At 35.8% G+C, this 21,805-nt stretch overlaps 1 pseudogene; it reads left to right on the top strand.

Annotated features, from left to right (window-relative positions):
* The first annotated feature begins 993 nt into the window (after positions 1-993).
* Positions 994-21,805, top strand: part of LOC149534887 (vacuolar-processing enzyme-like) — a 67,756-nt pseudogene continuing 46,944 nt past the window's right edge.

Below are 21,805 nucleotides of genomic sequence, written 5' to 3' on the forward strand. Positions count from 1 at the left end.
GGAAATGTCCGTTGACCAATAACCCCCAAAGAGTGCTCAATTAAATTTCCTTCCTCTTGGACCATATCTCCAAGAACATCAAATCTGTTAAAGGTGTCTTCAGTCTGCCTGTCCATCTTAGTTCTCTGCTTACCCTTGCCTTTGTTACGAGACCTAACTTGAATAAATCCTTCACTATCAATAGGTCCATTAGATTGGGGGGCCTTCCTCACATTATCTTTAGGGAGACCAGGGGCATCCAAGGAGGAGGATTTATTCTTGGGGCATCTGCGGTGTAAATGTCCATACTCATGGCATATTCTGCACCTGGATGGAAGGGTCTCATAGTCCAACTATTGGATCTAGGAAGATGATCCCATCCAAATCTCCATAGAGCCCGGTAATGGATTATTTAAATCTACTTCAACACAAATGTGGGCAAAAGAAATTACCTTCTCATCTTGTGTCTAAGTAGCTGAACCCATAGGTTTTCCAAGCCACAAAGAAATTGAGTGAAGAATATCCTCACGCCAGAATTACAACGGAAGCCACGGCAAGCGAACCCACACCGAAACTTGTGAAGGGATCTCCTCAGCTGAGTTGAATCCCATATGCCAGGGTTTAATGAAAAGCCCCACCTGATTAAAGAAATATGGCTCCCTTTGAAAGCTTTATTCCTATCCGTCATGCTTGAGAAGATAATCATAAAATAGTTATTTGCTACTAGCAAGATCTCCATATCTCCTTTCGGGTTCCACACTCGATGAGCCTAAGAATCCAGCACAGGAAAAGAGATTAGAAGGCCCAAAAATTTACAAATAAGGGCATGATTACTCCAATATTCAACATCCTCTGATACTTGTTTTGGTTGAATAACTAGAACATGTCGATCTTTAGTACGCTGCGAGCATCCGTTAACTTTCTTTAATCGTAGCATCCCTTTGGGAGAGGAAACACCATCCTCTGCCTCGAGTTCACCATTTAGAACCTTATTATTTTCATGCATCAAAGAGGATGGCTCACCCATCACCATATCGTCAATCGAAATCTGTGAAGATGCTAACCCTCGGTCCCCCATTCACCAATGAACTAGGGTGCAACAAAAAGGAAGAGGAAGATAGGGCAAAGTCCCCACACACACCGTGTGCCTCAGATCTCCCTCCAAAGTGCATCCTTGGCTTAAAACCTACAACCAGGCAGGTAAGCAAGATACCCACGAGCCCGAATCAAACCAAGCCAGTCTCCAAAACAACAGTGACCCGCAACAGAGGCCCCACAGCCCACAAAACCCCTCATGCACTGCGAAGATGCCACGAAACAGGGCGCAGGCTGGCAAGGGCTTCCAGGCTGAAACCTAGACCAGGAATGCTATCGTCATTCCTCCTTCCATCGCAACTCTGTCTTCGTCCAATAACATCATATTCTAATTTCTCTTTAACCAATTTTTTAAATTTAGACCTCTAAATTTAGACTTCTAATTTTAGACCTCTAAATTTAGACTTCTACTTTAAGACCTCTAAATCTAGACTTGTAATTTTAGACCTCTAAATTTAGATTTCAAATTTTAGAATTTTTATTTAAAGCATAAATTTAATTAGTTTTTCATTAATCAAATATTCACATATCTTAATATTTTCTTTTTAACCAAATAATATTTATTACTAAACTAATAATATTATTTAAAGTTTACTATTAAAATTAAATTGAATAAATATAAATACATCAAAATTAGAAATTTAATTAAATCTTTTAAATTTAATTCTTTTATTTAATTAATTTTTCTTTAAATTAAATCATTAAAGTATCTTTTAATTTGATTTAATTAAAACAAAAATACATCACAGACCAACAAAACCAAAAATGACAACTCAATTGAAGATAAAGGACAATATCAATTCCAGGGTTAAAATCACAAATTCACATCACTTGACGAATTTGGAAAGGTAAAACTAACTTAGATAATTTTCTATGACAATTGGCTTAGTGTTTAGGATTTGGATCTCCCCACTTATATCATTGAAATACTACGATAGTGTATGCTCATCCTAGCAATTCAGGGAAGTCAATAAATGGTACCTGCAATCTACATAAAATCCACACATGTACAAACACAATATTCTACACTAAATAGGTAATGCTAGGAAGTGGTGCATCATGTAGATCCCGACTAGTGGGCGACTACGACTCCCTTCCTCAACCACACCAAAAATGTCAAACATAAAGAAAACATACACGCACACCATACACATGCAAGTATGGGGTAAATATCCATAGAAACCACATAAAAAAAACATTTGTCTACCTAAAATCATTAAATAATTGAAAGTCACTTAAATGAACATATATATCGTCATCGAAACAATCATGAAATAACTGAAATAACTAATACTAAAGTAACTCACCACATATATTAACTGAATATGAAATATAATTAATCAATTCCTGTAACCCAACATCGCTAAACATAAAAAAAAATTAAAAAAATGATCTAAAAGAATTTGACAATACAATCAGAAAAGTCAAGTAGGGGTAGGCATTACACAAAATGTCAAAATTTGTCCAAAAACTATCCATCTGTTGTCAAAAATGTTGTCCTTTTGCCTTATGCTACTAGAATCTTCATGCAATCATCAAAATTTTCCTTAAGATTATTCATACCTTTAGTCCATGTCTCTTTGGTAGATTCAGAAAAGGTAAGAATTGCACATAAGGTATACGATGCAATCTCAACTGCATTCAAGTCTGAGTACAAAAAGTTAGAATAAGTGTCCTCGGCCTTGACACATTCCTCCAACTATTTCTCAACAAAGGATACATTCAAAGCAATAGACTCTTTGAAATCCAATAATCTCTTCAAAATCTGTTCTTTCCAAAGTTCTAGTTTCCTAATATCATTGTGAATACTGGCCACTTGTCCTTCAAAATCATCAACTTTAAGGGATGGATGTTGTATCTGGCTAGATAGAGCCTCTAGCTCACTCATCTTACCTCCAATTTGATCATCAATGTCCTTAGTTAGTTTATAAAATAGGGTACACTTAATGTACAATATCTTTCCATCCTGTTGACACTTTTGAAGTTCCTTGATACAAGTATCAAGACTTATCAAATCATTCTTAATATTTTGACAAATGGTGCTAAATAGGTTAGCATCATGTGAAATTTGTACCTTTGCTTCTACAACACTCAACAAATTAGTAAATTCTTCATTAAATGACTTTAGTACTGTTTGTGCCCTCTATTCTAGATCTGCCTCTATGTACTGCATTGCCATAGTACTATGTAGTATGTTAGTAACCTCCATTAAGGTTTTTTGTAGGCTCTTCACTATTCTATTCTTCTGAATGAGTTTTTATAGGGATGAGATCAAGTCAATTTGATCATCATCATCAGTTGCTAGACTGGCAAGTGAAAGTAGAGTAGATGAACTAGAAGGTTTAGTGTCATCCTCCCTTTGCTTCTTGGCTACCTCTATGATCCTTCTCTCTTCTTCTTCTTTCTTTTCTCCTCCTCTTCCTTTCTTTTTCCATATTTTCTTCCTCTTCCAATCTCTTCTTCACATCTTCTTCTATTTTCTTTCTCTTTACTTTTTCCACTTTTTTCTCTTCCTCCTCTTCCTTTCTTTTCTTTTCATCCTCAAGCAATTTTTGCTTGGCCTCTTCTACTTTCTTTCTCTCTTCCTCTAATAATCTTTTATCTTCTTCAATTTCCCCCAGTTTGTCTTTAATATTCTCAGTAATAGGTTCATTAAGTTTAGAACCTTCAAATAGATTAGTGTCATCAGTATTAATGGTAACATTGGTCTGATCTATCTACATAGTGTCACTGCTCACTGACACTTTTGAGATTCTAGGTGCTAGTGGAGATGCTACCTTAGATTCTATCAACATTTGACTTATTGCTTCTATATTCCCACTTCTTACAAAAAAATTCTCACCCACCATAAACAAAAATGGTCTCACTTTATTTCTTAGATAAGGTGCAAGATTACTCAATAAACTATTAATCTCTTCTTCATCACGAGTCTTGCAAATAGTTCTTAGCATAGACTTCCAAAGTTCTAAATCTACTTCTCTTGTTGGGGCCTTCTTCTCAATAAGTATATCATAGAACTTTTGGTTTACTATGCTCTCAATATCCTTTAATTTCAATTTATTTTCTATTATGTATCTCATAGTAGAGATATCAATATGATCTTTCTCAAAATTGTTATACAAATCATAGAATTTTTTCATCTAAACAAAGTTTCCCTCAATGGAAATAACTGAGTTTATCTTTTCTATCTTCGGCTTCCAAGGTTACTGAGCTTCCTGTTGATTGCTTAGACATTGTCACTTTCTCTACTTGCTTGACTTCTTGTTCTTGTTCTTGTTCTTCATCGTTGGACTCAAAAATTGTCAACAATGTCTTTTGTCTTTTGCCTAGCCTAGTGGCTTGTTGCTTGACCCTTTTAGTCTTTGTGGTCACTGCTTCCACTAATCCCTTAGAATTTCTCTTTATCTCACTTGGTTGTACATCTGACATTGCTGCATATGGAATGCTCTATTCCAAAGATGTCTCTACAACAGATACTAACAAGGGTTGTATATTTAGTATGCCTTGTTTCACGGTTTGCTTGACTACCTTAAACTCAATCTTAGTCATACTGGCCTTTGATAAAGCTTTCTTCATAATAGTTTATATCTTCTTGTGTGATGCCTTCTCCAAGGATGCCTAATGAGTTGACTGGGTAATCTTATCATATGTTCCAAAACTGTATTCTACTTTATCCTTCTCTAATTTCAACAACAAATCAATGTATCTAACTTCTATAGCATCATTCAATTCATAACCTAAGGGATCAAGAAATGTTTCCTGAGGTTGTAATACTTGAATATAAGTAAAATCTATATCAACCATAACACAAATGTCATTTTTAAATCTATCTACAATTGCAGGTACAATTCTGAATTTCTATCTCATTTCATTCTAAAATATCTTCATTATCAGGTTTCCATTATCCAATATCTTATCTACAGGATGTCTTCTACATACTTTTGTGATCTTCTCCATTATACATCTATCACTGCTCATTGTCTTTGTGACTAATAAGTATGGAAATCTTTTAAGCACAGGAAGAATATGTGATTGATCAGTGACTAAAATCTAAACACACTATTCTTAGTCCTCTTGATCTTTTCAAGGTTCTCAAGTAGTTGCAAACTCAAAATTTCACTGAGGTTTACTTGTTCCTTCTCAATACATATCTTATATGCTACATAGATGAATCTAGCTAACAATTCATCAATCTTTGAGCTTGCACATACAGAGTAGGCAATAATTCTACTTAGGAATCTTACATCATCTTGTTTAATGGTACTGATCACCATGGCCTTTCCATTGTACACTGCTTTGGTATAACTTTCAACTTTTTTCTTGACCATTTTCTCACCTATAGGTACACTTCCTTGCTTACTAAGACCAGTTACCTCACAAATAGGGTCGGTAGAAATATCAACTACACTATCTTGCATCCATAATTTCCCATCATGTATTCTTCTTAACATGATTTGTGTCCACTCATTTGTGTCCAATTCTCTGTAGAAATGATATTTGAATAGGTCTAATTCCTTCAAATGTTCAAATCCAAGTTTTACAGTCATGTCATGATTGAAAACCAATTCCATATCCTTGTTTATATATTCACTCCCAATAGATTCAAACTTATTGTTAAGATAACTTCCTATATCTTCTAGATATACTGCATTGTTCAGAGTAATGGATAATGCTGAGTTAGGGTTTCCTTCCATAGGTTTCATAGAAACAACCTTCAACTTAGGTCTATTCTTATTCTCAACATTGTGCACTATTGACATATCCATGCTTCTAACAAATATGAACTTTTATCGAATAAATTTGCAAAAAAATTGATAAAATACCTCTTTCCAAAAATAGGGTTTGCTTCAAAATTGCCTTAACAAGTCACTTTTGAGTGCTTTCTACTTCGAATGTATTCACAATGAAGTGAAAATCAAATCTATACTCCATTTATTCCATCAACATGAACTTGCATTAATTGCATACTTTACAAACATGAAAAAGTTATCAATTACATTCTATAATCAAATAATTGCTCAAGATCATCTATCTGATCTTCAGATGCCACCTGAGGTTTACTATAGCCTCCTTTCATCATGACAATGCTCCACAAGACTTCGCTTCATGAAATTCTATGCAAAAACATAGTTTTCATCTTCTGCTACAGAATTAACTTTTTTTGTAATAACAATAACTCTTAATTCCTTTGTAACTTGTTTAGATAAGCTCCAAATTACAAGTGAGCTTAGGTACCATCTAAAATTATTCTGATACACCTTTTCCCAACTTTGCAACCTCTAATTTGATCTCTAAATGAAGTTTTCAAATTTTGGTGTTGTGAACAAGCTTAATTCAACTTAATTGAATCAAACTCAATAACTAACTTCAATCTTCTTGTCTTACCATCATCTAATTTATCTTTTGAGATGTCCAATCCTTTTACAAATGCCTCATTGAGTTCTTCTTGAAGTTCATTGATTACATTCCTTTTTTTCTCATTGTCTTTGTTAGTTTTGGAGTTGCTCTCATGGTTCCTTCTGTCATTTTTGATGTTTCTTCTATGATTCCTTCTATTTCTAAAGTTTCTTCCATTGTTCCTTCTATCTCCAAAGTTTTTTTCCATGTTGCAATACTTTGTTGTATTTATGAAGTTGTTGCATAACTAACATATTGGTGGTCTGCTTCTAGGATTTTGCTGATCATTAGGTGCATGCCAGTTTTGAGCTATGTGTCCAAAGTTGTTACACTTATAATACATGATCTGTCTTCTATCTTCATAAGGTCTTCCTTTTCTTGATGTCCTTTCATTAGATCTTCTTCTTAATGTAGCGTTTAGTATTTCTAGACATTATACTATTTCTTCTATCATTGTTATCTTAGATTTCCTACAATCAATTGCTTTATGACCCATACCATGATAATTATGACAATAAAATTCCTTAACATGATTAAATGACTTATTTGTACAATCTCTTTTCATATGACCTATTTCATTACATGAAAAACACTTACCTCTAAATTCATACCTAGTTTCCTTAGGAGATTATACTTGCTTTGGTTCATCTAAAATTTCAACTTCCTTGTCTTGTCCAACTTCTTTAGGTTTATCAGAAGATTAACTAGATTCAATCTTATCATTAGATTTGATCTTTTTCTTTAAGATCTAATCTAATCTTAGGTTTCTTTGTAGACATGTTGAATAGATAATCAAGACTAGTCTTATCATAAGTAGGTCTTTGTATTGACATTGAATCATCAAGCTTTTCTCTCCTAGAATAAAGCTTCTCAAGCTACTGCTTGCATTAAGTTAATTCACCTTTCACAATAGTATTGTATTTATGAAGTTCCTGATCTTCTTTCAATGTTTCAAATTTAGATGTCTTCTTTGCCAGACTTGCTCTAAGATCTACATTCTCAGTCTTCAAATCAGATTCAACTTTCCTAGGATCATTTCTAAAAGTCAACTTCAGATTCATAATCTTCAACTCATGTCTTCAAGATCTTGTACTCTATCTTCAACTTCAAATAATCATCATCACTAGTTCTAGATTCAGTAGATTCAAGCTTGGATTTGAGATGTTCAATCTTTTACTTCAATATTACAATGTATACTTTGGAGTCTTCATATCTATCCTTCAACTTATCTCTCTCTTCAGTAAGGAGATCAATTTGTTTAAGTTCATCTTCAAGGTTCTTCATCAGCTATTCCATATTCATAGGGATCTTACTCAAGCAGTTAAGCCTCTTTTGGGTGATTGGGCTTTGATACCAATTGTTAGAAATAGGGATTATTGAGAGTGTTGAAAACATGAATGCTAATGATATTGCTATGGGGGAGTATTGTAAATATGTTACTATGATGATATGTTACATTCATGACTCAGTTTATCATTGATGTCAACATAGTAGTTTTCTATTGTATTTGACAGAAGAACATCAGAAAGATCAAGTTGGTATGGATGACTAGATGAGTATTATAACTATCCAAGGTTATGGGAGATACTTCTGAGTATCTAGTTTATGTAGTTAATGTTGGAAGAAGAAATGATAAGTCTAGAAGAAGTTATGTAAGTTTTGGTGATGTCTATTCTGAGATGGAATTTATAGAGGCACATTCTTGTAAATTTGTTATATCTCTTAGCAGAGTGATATTCTAAGGATCAAGGTTGAGGACATGAAGAAGACATGTTGGTGATGATGTGGCTAAGTTCTCTCATCATAATATTGCGTGTATGAAAATATATTCAAGTTGCAAGGAGAAATATTAATGTTATCACTAAGTGTAATGTGTTGTTAATGTGGTCCTATAATAATTAATTGAGAAGGTCTAACAACTAACTCAGGGAATTATTTTGAGGACTCGCTATAAAGGAAGGACATTTTCCTTTATCATGGTATGGTTTTAATGGTTAATGATAAGCAACAACAAGAGTGGAATGTGAAGTTGAGTAGAGCAATGCAGAAGTGAAGGCAACTTTGTTGCTGAGGTATTGCTGAGTGATCTGAGATTTGATATTTTGAACTGAGGTTTGTGACCTGGTCTACAAGGTCTGATAGTGATTAGTTTGGTTGAAAGAATAAAAGAAAGAAGAAAATAATAGTAAACTATGTGTTTGAGCAATGAGCTCTTCTTGCAGATGAAATTACATGTTTGGGCAGTGGGCTCATCTTGCATACATTGTACCACAACTCTTAACAGGGTTGACATAACTCCTAACAGGGTTGGAATCTCCTAATAGGGATTCAAAGTCTCCTAAAAAGGACTCTATGTACTAAATGTTGTAATAGAATCCTAACAGGGTCCATCCTCTAACAAGGAATAGTTATATTAGTACATCATTTTGTAGGCATCATTCCTAACAGGGTTTTCCCTCTTATCAAGGGTTTTCCTAGTTAACATATCTTGTGTAATTGTCTATGTGCATCTTATTATGGTTTTTGTTTACTTTGGTTGAATGGTTAAGTTTGTTTAAAGAAGATGAATGTTTTAATTGTCGAATAATTGATTCCCCTCCCCCACCCCCAAGTTATCTTGGTGGACTAGGGGGGGGAGGGGGGGGGGGGGGTGTGAATTAGTAATCTACAAACTTTATTCATCAACTAGATAATTATTTCTCACTTTAAACCATACATAAAAAAGTAATAAAGTAATGTTGAATAGTAATAGTAACCATGCACAAAGATAACTCATAACACCATATTTTGTTAACTAGGGAAACCCTGGCCAAGTGAAAACCCCGGTGGGGATATACCTACTAGATAATATACAAATATATAAGTTTCTTGTTAGAGGATGGACCCTATTAGGAGTCAACGAGAAAATTTAGTATAAGGAGTCCCTATTAGGAGAATTTGAATCCCTGTAGGAGATTCCAACCCTATTAGGATTTGTGGTATAGTAGATGCACAATGAGCCCACTGCCCAAACATGTACTTCCAATTACAAGAAGAGCTCATAGCCCAAACAAGTAATCAAACTTCTAGAATATAGATACTTTCTTAGTTCGATCTCAGATCTTGAAATAACTTCACAAACTTCACATATATCACTTTCACAAAAGTTTGCATACAATTGCTCAACACAACAATTACATGATAACACTTCCTCTTCCTTATCACAAGATGTCCTTAGCATATATACCATGCCTTTACACAAATTGTTGCGAGGTCAACTAAGACCACAATATACTTTTCCAAGTTAGAGTAAAAATCTAGGATGTCGGCCCTAATTGGACAAGTAATTATTTTGTAAACAAAATGATCCTTTCCTTCAATTCTACTATCCTATTTCATTAAAACACGAATATCTTTGTTCCATACAGTCCATACTAGCTTCTGTGGTTATACATGCCATCATCAACATGTATACTATCTCCATCTAACTTCAATAGTCATAATATGACATTAGCAACAAGTTATAATCAAAACAATAAATTTTTGTATACCAAATTCATACTTAGACAATTTTCTGATTACCAAAAGCTAAGTATCTTTATTTTGGAGGTTTCCTATAAGCATGTACATCATGTGCTGCCATAAATGAAAAAAATCACATATCTCCATTAGCCAATTGTCAACACACTTTGCATCTTCAATCTTATCATAACATCATCCCCAACAACCTAGCTCTCGAGTATAGAAATTTAGCAATCACCCGACTTAAAATTACCAAACATTCAACCCAGTCTCCCAACTATAGCATAAAACTACTAACTATGCTCAAATTGGCCCCAAGTGCACCATAGGCATAGTTGGTGTTGTTGAAGTGTACTTGGTATTGTCAAAGTGCACTTAGTGACCAACAAAACCATTTTGGGCCTCCAAACTCCATTCTGGCACCCTAAAACTTTATTTACAAGCCTTTATAGGTCCTCATTCTGCATATCACCCAAAACTTCATCTCGCACCCCAAACTTCATTTTGCATCTTAGGAGCTTTTCATATTACATATTTGATCCACATAACCATAATTTGGATCACCCTAAACATCATTTTGAACCCAAAACCTTTGAAATTAGTCAAAAAATACAAACAAAGTATGTGTCCTAGAGTGTCTCCAAGCGTTGAAGGATGATGGATCTTGATTGGTCCTTTTATCATTTTTTATCATTTTTCTTTGGTCAAACTCTATCTATGTCTTGATGGATTTGACCTTGTCATTTTGATCAACTTGATCTTTTCATCTTTAATCTCTTTTTGGTCAAGATCCAAAGTCCATCTTCATAGTTAAACTGTTGAACAAAATACTTTCCAAAGATTTGATCCTAAGTTCAAAACCTTGCATCCACCATTTTCCTTGCATTATCATATTTCTAGTATCCCTAAATATCATTCTGACCTACCCCAGTGACATATCCCCTTCATCTTGCATTGTTCAAAACCCTAGCATCATTTTTGATATTAAACTCTATCAACTTGTCCATCAATCAAGTTGTCTTCTTGAGTTCATACCCTCATGTTGCATGTTCTAAACATCATTATCAACCTTAATATACCATCCTTTACATAATACTACTTGCATATATCAACCTCTAACATCATCATCAAGTCCAAAGTTTAACCCTAATCTTCATAGAGTCATTTTCATCCCCTTTAGTCAAAATCCAAAACGTCATTCCAATTTGCATTTGCATCATTTCCCTAGGATATTTGCATCTTGCATATCAAAAACCTAGTTCATTTGGCATTTTATTAGGTTTCATAACATCTTGAAACACTTAAAAATCCAAAAAATACTCATATCATGCATACGCACTTCCAAATTTCCAAGTTTTGCCCTATTTTACCAATTGCACCCTTGTTTTACCAACTGCACACTTTAGGTGTGTAGTTGGTAGTTTCAGTGCACAGTTGGTAGTTTCATAGTGCACTTGGTAATTAGGGATTTCATTTTAGGTTCTAGAACCCTAATATGCACTTTCATACCTTGCATTGCACTCCTAAACCCTAGAAAACACCCAAAACACTCAAATCATTCACATTCTACATATTGGTCATCCTAACACCTCTTTTTACCAATTGTATACCTTCTTCTTACCAACTACTTACCTTCAGGTTCCCAAGTGCACCAAGGGTGCACTTGGTACTATATGAGCAAAATTGGTAGTTTAGGTGCACACTTTGGAGGCAAAGTGTCCATTTAGGGGTTTCTCCATTGCATCTGCATCCTTAGGTATCATGTCAACACTTACAAGGACAAAATTAGCTTAGAGACCTAAAACACTTTATCAACCCTTATTTTATTAGGTACAAATACAACCCAAAGTACAAGCAAAAACTAATCCAAGGAAAAAGAAGAATAGGAAACCCCAACAAACATTTGACGAAGACCAAATTGAAGCATCACAACCCTTATTTGTGGACCCCTTAAACATGTATCCACAAGATCAAAACCATCAAGGAATGACACAACCAACCCTAAAAAACACACCTACTATGAGATTCTCTTCAATAACTTCCCCTACACATGGAATGGTTCAATAGAGTCCTAATTTTGAACCCATATTCATACCTATACTGCCCAGATGTGGAAGTGTACTTACAACTCTCGACAATGAAGAAACTCACCCATTTGAATTTAGTAAACCTAACTCAAGTACCTTCAATCCTCTAAACATACAAGGTACTTTACACCTAAGTGATGATTTCGACACAAATTATGGCATCAATGGTGAAGAAATGGCTAGGGCTTGCCATGACAAGACTTTTTGCAAAAACTTCAAACTTTTTGCAGCCCAAGCAATTGTCAAATTTAGTCCACACTTAAAGGGACCTAAGTCCAAACATCAAAACAACCCAACATTTGAAAACATACAACCCACGATTAATTTGGACTTTGATAAGGGAAAAAAACTTGTAGAGTTTTCAAACACAATGATGACACCTATAAGATCCCATGAATAATCAACCATTGAAATCCTCCAAAGTACATTTGAACACATCAACATCAATCCCTTGTTTGGAGAACCTCCATCAATAAATGACAATGAGAATTTTCCTACATATCCCAAAAGGATGTTAAGACTTGATCTCAATCACATAATGCAACAACAAGACATGCCTAAAGGGACTTGCACTATAAGGATCCCAAACATACGTCCTTTGGAGGAAAGTCAACAAAATGCACCCTTGCTCCTAACTTTTCCAAATGTTATGACATCAAATGTTATGGAGCCTCCCATGAGTATACCATGTGAGACATCAATCACAACAACCCCTATTAAAATACAAAGAAAGAGCCTTATTGATATTCACCCATTCCCAAAAGGAGCACATCTCACTACCAAATCAATATGATGTCCCAAGGAGAAACATCTAACACACAAAGGTATTAAAACAACAACCCAAACATGATGTTCAACTCTCATGGGCATAACCAACTTCCAAGACAACAACAACCTACAGTGGTACAAGGACTTAATGTTTCTAGTACACAACCAAGTCAAAATCCACTTAACACACATTCAACGTATCAACAACAACATCAACCACAATAACAACCTCAAGTGGTGCAAGATCCAACATCCCTAATGTGCAACCCAATGTCAATCGACTTGATTTACACACAATGTACCAGAAAAAATTCCAACAACAACAAGCCATGTTTGCTAAACAACAAGAGCAACTAAAATAACAGTTGGAATACCAAAGACGCCTTGAGCAACAAATCACCTATCAACAACACTTGTTACAATAACAACATACACAAGGACAACCTCAATAGGTACCTCTACAACAACAATCCCATACATGGTGCTTATAACATCTTTGATAATGATACTTGAATCCTTGCCTTTGACCAAAGTTTATTCAACACCAATGATGTAATTTCCCTAGTCTACCCCAAACTTATTGATTGGGACCAACAATGACCACCAACATTTGACTAGTTTGAAAATGACGATGCCATTGGAGAATTCTTTGAGCTCCATGAAGACTTACCATGAGGAGATCACAAGTCAAGATATTCCATCAACCTAAACATCATGGAATACTTTGAGGAGTCAACTCCATCTTCCAATCACAAAATTGGAAAAATAGCAAAAAAAGAAAAAAGCAGGTTTGTTGGTGAAAATCAAAAGACATCATTAGACCATGAAAAAGTAAAAATAAAGGACATATCCAAAGGTGAAAACCTCTCTAAGGTTCCCAAGGATGGAAGATTGGACATACCCCTATTGAAGGAAAGATCAACATTACTTATGGAAATGATAGAAGAGATAAATCTAGGAACACCTGACAACCCCAAGATCATACATTTTGCAGCCTCATTATCACCAGAGGAAAGAGATGAGTTTGTCAGATTCTTTCTAGAAAGACATATTAACTTCACCTAGTCTTATGCATACATGCTTGGATTAGATCCTAAGCTAGTCTTCCATCACTTTTCATTAAAACCAAGAGTAAAACCAATAAAACAAAAGTTCAGAAAGATGCATCCACAAGTTGCTCTCATTATCAAAGCTAAATTGAAGAAATTATTGGATGCAAGCTTCATAAGACCCATTGACTATGTAGAGTGGATATCCAATCTAGTACCAGTAAGCAAACACTCTGGGGGCATCCAGATATGAACTGACTTCTATGATCTTAATAAGGCATGTCCTAAAGATGATTTCCCATTACCAAATATGGACATCATCATACACATGATAGCTAGATATGAGAAGCTATCACTAATGGATGGATTCTCCGATTACAATCATATAAGAATAGCTCCTAAGGATCAGCACAAAATAGCTTTCACATGCCCTTGGGGAACATACTACTAGAATGTCATGCCCTTTGGCCTTAAAAATGTTGGGGCAACATAACAAAGAGAAATGACTACCATCTTTCATGATTTCATGCACATCCTCATGGAAGACTATGTAGATGACTTACTTTGCAAATCCCCTAGAAGAAATGATCATTTGGGCATCCTAGATCAAACATCCAACAGAATGGAAAGCTATAAGCTCCATCTAAATCCAAAAAAGTGTGTATTTAGAGTTGTTTCTGGAAAGCTCCTAGGGTATATTCTTTCTCAATGAGGCATCGAAGTGGATCCTCAAAAAGTAAAAGCAATACTTGAAATGCCTCCTCCACAAAAGCTGAGGACATTAAGAAGTCTACAAGGGAGATTACAGTCTATCCATAGGTTTATTATACAACTAGTAGACAAGTGCCACTCCTTTCAACACCTATTATGTAAAGGAGTATCTTTTCAATGGAACAACTAGTGTGATGAGCCTTTTCAATAACTCAAAGACTATTTTTGCATCCACCAATTTTAATGGCTCCTATTCTAGGAAAACCATTCATTTTATATATTTGCTATAGAAATAGTATTAGGAGCTCTCCTAGCACAAAATGATGAACAAGGGAGAGAGTTAGAAATTTTTTACATCATCATAACACTTGTGGGGTATAAACTAAATTATTTACTCATTGAATGAGCTTGCCTTGCTGTCATCTTTGCAATCCAAAAGTTGAGGCATTATATGCTCCATCAAAAAATAATGCTTGTCTCTAAGATTGACTCACTAAAGTATCTCCTAATCAAAGCCACTCTCACAAGGTGCCTATCCAAATGGGCTATGATCCTTAGTAAATTCAACATTGAATATGTAGACAGAAAGACAATCAAAGGGCAAGTGATAGCAAATCAACTAGTAGAAGTACCTATGATAGATGATCATCCCATGTTGATAAAATTTCCAGATGAAGCCATATTTAACATGGAAATAGCTAATGAATGGAAGCTCTACTTTGATAGATCACATACAAGAAATGGTTTAGGAGTTGGCATTATGTTTATCACTCCACAAGGAGACATCATCCCAAAGTCATATCGAATAGCATTCAATTGTACAAATAATGTAGTAGAATATGAGGCAGTGGTCACAGGCCTGAAGCTAGCTATCCAATGGAACATACATAATTTAAAAGTCTTCAATGATTCCCAATTAGTCATCCACCAAGTAAATGATGACTATGAAATGAAAGATGATAAGTTAATGCCTTACAAGTAGATGGTAGACTTTCTTAAATCTAAATTTGTCACTATCTCTTTTCGTTAGCTACCAAGAATACACAATAAGCAAGATTACACTATGGCTACCATCACTTTTATGATTGATATGCCTCAAAATGTGGAGTTTTGTCAGTTCATTATCGAGAAACTTTTGATCCCAACATTTGAACTCTCTCAATCTAAGTTTGTGTGTGAATTTGTTGGTCCCAATTTCCCCTGGTATCAAGACATTTATGATTAGCTACATGCCCAAATCCTACCCCCAAATTATCCAAGAATGAATGTCAAGCCTTTATCTACCAAGCCACTAGATATGTTATCATTAGTGACACCCTTTACAAGAGATCCTTTGACCAAACCCTTCTTAGATGCCTTGACTCGCAAGAAGCCAAAATTTCCTTACATGAGGTTCACGAAGGTATATGTGGAGGTCATTTCAATGGTTTGAGTCTAGGCAAGAAACTTGTTAGAGCAGGGTATTATTGGCCCACCATGGAACAAGATGCTCATGATTTTTCCAAAACATGTTATAAGTGCTAGATACATAGTAATTTGATCCACACACTAGCACAAGAACTGCAACTAGTCATATCTCCATGGCCCTTCTCACAGTGGGCATTTGATATTTTTGGAACTATTTCTCCTCCTTCCTCTGACAGGCATAATTTCATCATCACAACAAGATAATATTTTACCAAGTGGGTAGAAGCTATCCCTCTAATGTTCACAACTAGAAAGCAAATTTCAAGGTTTATTTTGAACTATATCATATGTTGGTATGGAATTCCCTTGGCTATTATTACTAATCATGGTAGTTCCTTTCAGAATAAGGATGTGGATAAGATTTGCAAGGAATACAACATCTACCATAGATATTTAGTATTTTCCATCCACAAGGCAATGGCCAAGCAAAAGCATCTAATGAGACCATTGTCAAGATTCTCCAAAACACTATCAATGATTCTGGTCGAGACTGGCACTTACAACTAAATCCATCTCTTTGGGCCTATAGAACAAGTGTGTCTACTCCCATTGGTGCAACACCATACTCTCTTGTCTATGGAACTGAGGTAATACTTCCCATTGAAGTTGCAATTCCATCAGTGAGAGTATCCCTACAAGATGTGGTTGATGATGAACATTATAAAATATCTAGACTACATGAACTCAAGATGTTTGATGAGTGGAGGTGAGCCATCTTGACCTATTTGCAAGCTTACCAAAATTGACTCAAACAAAGTTATAATAAGAAATTTTGAGGTCATCATTTTGAGATCGGTGATCTAGTCCTAAATGACAAGACTCAACAACATAGAGAAAAAACTAAGCAAATTTGAACCAAATTGGGAAGGACCCTATGTAGTTATTGCTGCATTTGGATCTGGAGTATATCAGCTTGCAACTCCAAAGGGTGAACCATTTCCTGTGTCCATCAATAAAATGCATCTCCACAAGTACTATACTTGATTTTGTCTAAAAGTTTTGAAAAAATATATATAAAAAAGAAAAAAGTCATGAAAAAAGAAACAAAAAAAAGTGATGAAAAAATGGATGCGTTGATGAAAACTTGGCAATTAGGCGTCTTGGCATGAAAATTTGAGTTGAGAGAAAATTTTTGTCCGAAAGTGAAAACCTAGTAGATAGGCACTTTGGGCAAGTACCATGGTGAAAACTTGGCAAACAAGCACTATGTGTAATCAATTGTTGCTCCTCCATCTATCAAGATTCCATCTAGTTTTACCCTTTTTGTCATTCCTTGATCATATCCTTCATATTGCAAGTCATCCCTAATCCCTTATCATGGCCCATAATCTCGTTAATGTCCATTGCTATCTTACCCAAACACCACCAGTTTGTACATACTCTGTTTTTGGCCTTTGTACATAGTCTATGTCTTTTCTAGGGGAATTTTCCTACACAATGCATGAGTTTGAACTTAAACTGGGGGCATCTCCCTAAACACATATTATCCATTAAACGTATCACTTATCAAATTGGAGCTAACTCTTGCAACCCCTTACGATCCTAAAAATTCCTTAAAATCATAAAATGTCCTGAACAAATCACTAAAAAAATAACAAATATGATCCTAAAAAATCATAAAATTTCCTAAACAAATCACTAAAAAAATCAAATATTATCCTGAAAAAATCATCAAAAATCCTAAAATGTCCTAAACAAATTGAAAAAAAATTCATAAAATGTCATGAAAAAAAACTACAAATCATATAATGTCCTAAAATAAACACTAAAAATCATATAATGTCTTGAAATAAACACTAAACATCATAAAATGTCCTGGAGTAAATAATAAAAGTTGTAAAATGTCCTGAAGAAATGAGTCACATAAAAAACATCAAATATCCTAAAAAACCCTAAAAAATCACAAAAGCCACCAAAAATTTGTAATAAAACTTGTAAATACTCATTGTGGATAATCACCCCTTTTGCTTAAACACTTGCACTTTCACATATTGAAACTTAAAGGACTGCACTTGCATGCCAATCACACTATCTAAGCAATGTGAACCAATAATCAATCCAACGTGTCACTATGAACCTATCAATTAAATCAATAAATAGACCATCACATGATCAACCTGTCAACCACTATCTACAAATCTAAAACACTAAAAAGCAAGTAATAATGGACAAGAATAGTTGTTGGCTTGTGCTCTTTAGTGAGTAATTTATTTTTGCTTTGTTTTTCTTCGATCATGTTCCTATGCCACTCGATGATATAAACTAATCTATGAGAGTGGTTGGGATGGTTCATGGTCATCTTTTTATGTCTGTTAAACAATGTACCTTTGAGAGTCTGGGGCATATATATATGCCTCAGGAAGGACAAGGCCATTTTCTATTTGCATCGTGCTTGTTTATAGAAAAGATTTGCATTAGCCTCTAGCCCTTTATGCCATGATGTGTTGCATTCCCTCTGCCACATCAAAATAAAGCTCCAATAACATATAGTGCACTTTGTAAAAGAAAAAGTCCTCACCTCATACTAACTATTTTTCATCTCATTTCCTTTGTCTTCCACATCTCCTTATCTGCCACCTTGGTCTCATACTCTGATACGCCTAAAGCATTGTTGTCCTGCATATGTCAAAAGTCCAAAAAACCCAAAGCAATACATATATGCATAAACATGGAATTTATATCACTTCAAATTTCACTTGTATTCATTCCATATCATTTTACATTTCATTTTCATTCATTCCATATCATTTACATCTCATTGACATTCATTCATGAGAAAAACATGTGGCAAAAAATAAATAAAGATGTCATTTCCAAAGAATAACATGTTATAAACCAACACATGATGTCATTATCTAAATTCCACATAGAAAAGCATAAATGCATCCATATAAAATATATAAAACCTATGCATAATCCATCTCATATAGTCATCATAACATAGCTGTATCTCATAAATGTCTCACAAAAGTATCAAAGCACATGGCCATGGTTTACATCAATACTAATTGCCCATAGGTGTGAACCATAAAAGAGCATCTCAAAAAACCAAAAGAAAAACTGAGAAGCCCCTCTATACATGAGCATGTCTATGTCACCCTATGTTGTCCCTAGCCTTGTGACCTCTATTTGGCCTTGAGGATGATCCCTATGTTGTCTATGGTGGCCTCATCGGTCCCATCACCCCTACACTACTCTATGTCCTCTATGTCCACTATGAGTGAGATCTCGATGCATGAAAGCTCTCTACCCTCTGTTTCAGTGGCTCTACCATCTCATAATGATCCCTTTAGTATTATTTCTCTACATGTACCCTGGTCATCATCATAACCATCTCTTAAAAGTTTGGATCTCTAATGTTGCTAATGAACTCTCGTGACTCCTACACTGCCCTCTCTGCCCTGTGCACTGCTACATCCCTCTCTATCATAGCTTGATCCCTCTCTACTATCACTACATCCCTCTCCACTAAAACCCAATCTAATTGACTGTAGAGCCCTCTAATCACCTCCATAAGATCTAATTGGCTAGGCCTTACCTGTACTAGTAATCCACTAATTGGCAACCCCCTAGTGTAATCCACTACATCCCCCTCGATGTCCATCACTGCCACATCCACACCTATGTCATCCTCATCACCTCCCTCATCATCATCATCCCTACCCTCCTAATAATCATCCCCATCCTCTCCCCCAACATCATCCCCATCACCATCTCCACCCCCACTATCATCCTCACCTTCCTCATCATCATCTCCATCATCCTCATCTCCCTCATCCTCTCCCTCATCATCCTCATCATCATCATCCTCCACATCTACATCCTCATCATCATCCTCCACATCTGCATCCTCATCATCATCCCCCACATCATCATCCCCCTGCCTCAACATCATCATCTCCATCCTCCCCCTCCTCCCCATCATCATCCTCATCTCCTTCCTCCCCATCCCCTCCTTATCCTTCTCATCATACTCCTCACTCTACTTTTCCTATGATCTCGTTCGTGGTACCAACACTACTGGATTTGTCAATGGCCTCAAATGATGTTGCCCAAACCACCTATTATATGTCATTGTCATATCTGTGTCCACCACATCTATTGCTGCTCCCCACACCCTAGGCTACAACTCCTCTAATTGTATGTAAGCCACTTGTGTCTTGATAGGTGCTCCCCACTCCCAAATCTCAGCTCTAGATTATGCAAACAATGCCAGACCTATCAACATCTCATGTATCTCCCCAAACTGTTTGTGTACCCACTTTGGTAGGTGCATCTTTATCACCATATGACCAATCACTGTGTGCCATATAAGATAAAACTCCCATCTATAGTATGGTAGGTGGATCTCTTCATCCTCTCACCCTAGGAAATCTCTATATGGTCTCCAGATAAACTATGTCATAGTATCCAACTGATGCCTAAAGAATTGAGTGTACCCCAATCGTTCTCATGCCAGTATGCCTCTATAGTTGTAGGAATAAGGCATATCCTCCACTAACTCTCTCTCTCTCTCTCTCTATGAGTGGTTTGAATACTATAATGTTCTCATATGCCCAGATTTGTAGCAGTCTATCTTTAGTGCTAAATGCTTGTTCGCTTCTATATGCCACCTGGTGTAGATAGTAGTACAACATCCCCAACATGTATGGTCCCTAGGAAAACATGGTCTCATCCATGACCATTCTCTTGAACACCTGACCCCATCCAATACGGTACCCATGTCCATGCCTATCAAGTATCAGTAGTCCACCCACACCCCAACAGATCACAACTATCAGTCGCTCATGGCATGCCATCAATAGATCCCATCCAATCTCATAATCTCAAATACCCAGCTCTACATCTCCACATCCGAACAACTAGTGTAATATCAATTGCCCAGTAGCCAAGTTGTACATAGCTAACTCTTCATGAATAAAAATCCTAAGGTTACACCATAGATCCTCCAAGGTCACAATTGCCTCCCCCATCGACAAATGAAAAGAGCTATTCTCTGAATGCCATCTCTCGGTTAGTGCTATTAGTAGGGCTCTGTTCCCTCTCAGCTCTAGCATAAATGTGATATGATACAAGCCAAGTCCTGCCAAGATCTCTCATTCACTACCAATTGTCTAATGATGTAGCATCAGGCTTTGAGGCCTATGTCCTCTCATCCTCAATAGGGGTAGATGTTCCTGCATAACCTTGTAGCCTATGTCAACCTTGTATGGATTTATATCAAGTTTAACCTACATGCGACCCTAGTTTGACCTAGTTTGACTAATTTTGACTTTTTAAAGCATTTTTGACTTAGTTAACATATTTTTTGAACTCTTTTTAGGGTTTTGAACATGTCTACCACATTTTAGGTCATTTTGAGCTCATTCACATCATTCTAACCCTTTGCCTATCCATCCATCAATTTTTTCTTCCATCCGAGCTAGGTTTGACCTTTTTTTACCATTTTGACCTAATTTGACCTATTTTTTGAACTCCTCCTAGGGTTTTAATCATGTGGTCCAAGTTTTGAGTCATTTCGAGTATGTGTACCCTCTTTTTGGCCCTTTGCATTGCTCTTTGTCAGCATCTGACTAGGTTTGACCTACATCTACCCTAAGTTTGACCAATTTTGACAACTTTGACCATATTTTACTAATTCCTACTCTATTTCTAACATCATCTTAGGGTTTTTCTAGTATGCCCCAAGTTTTAGGTCAATCTAAGCTCATCTGAACCCTTTTTTGAGCCCCAGAGCATCCTAGGGCGTAG

This window comes from Cupressus sempervirens, chromosome 10 (assembly GCF_028749045.1).
Source record: "Cupressus sempervirens isolate cs-2001-9-10 chromosome 10, ASM2874904v1, whole genome shotgun sequence".
NCBI classification, from domain to species: Eukaryota; Viridiplantae; Streptophyta; class Pinopsida; order Cupressales; family Cupressaceae; genus Cupressus; species Cupressus sempervirens.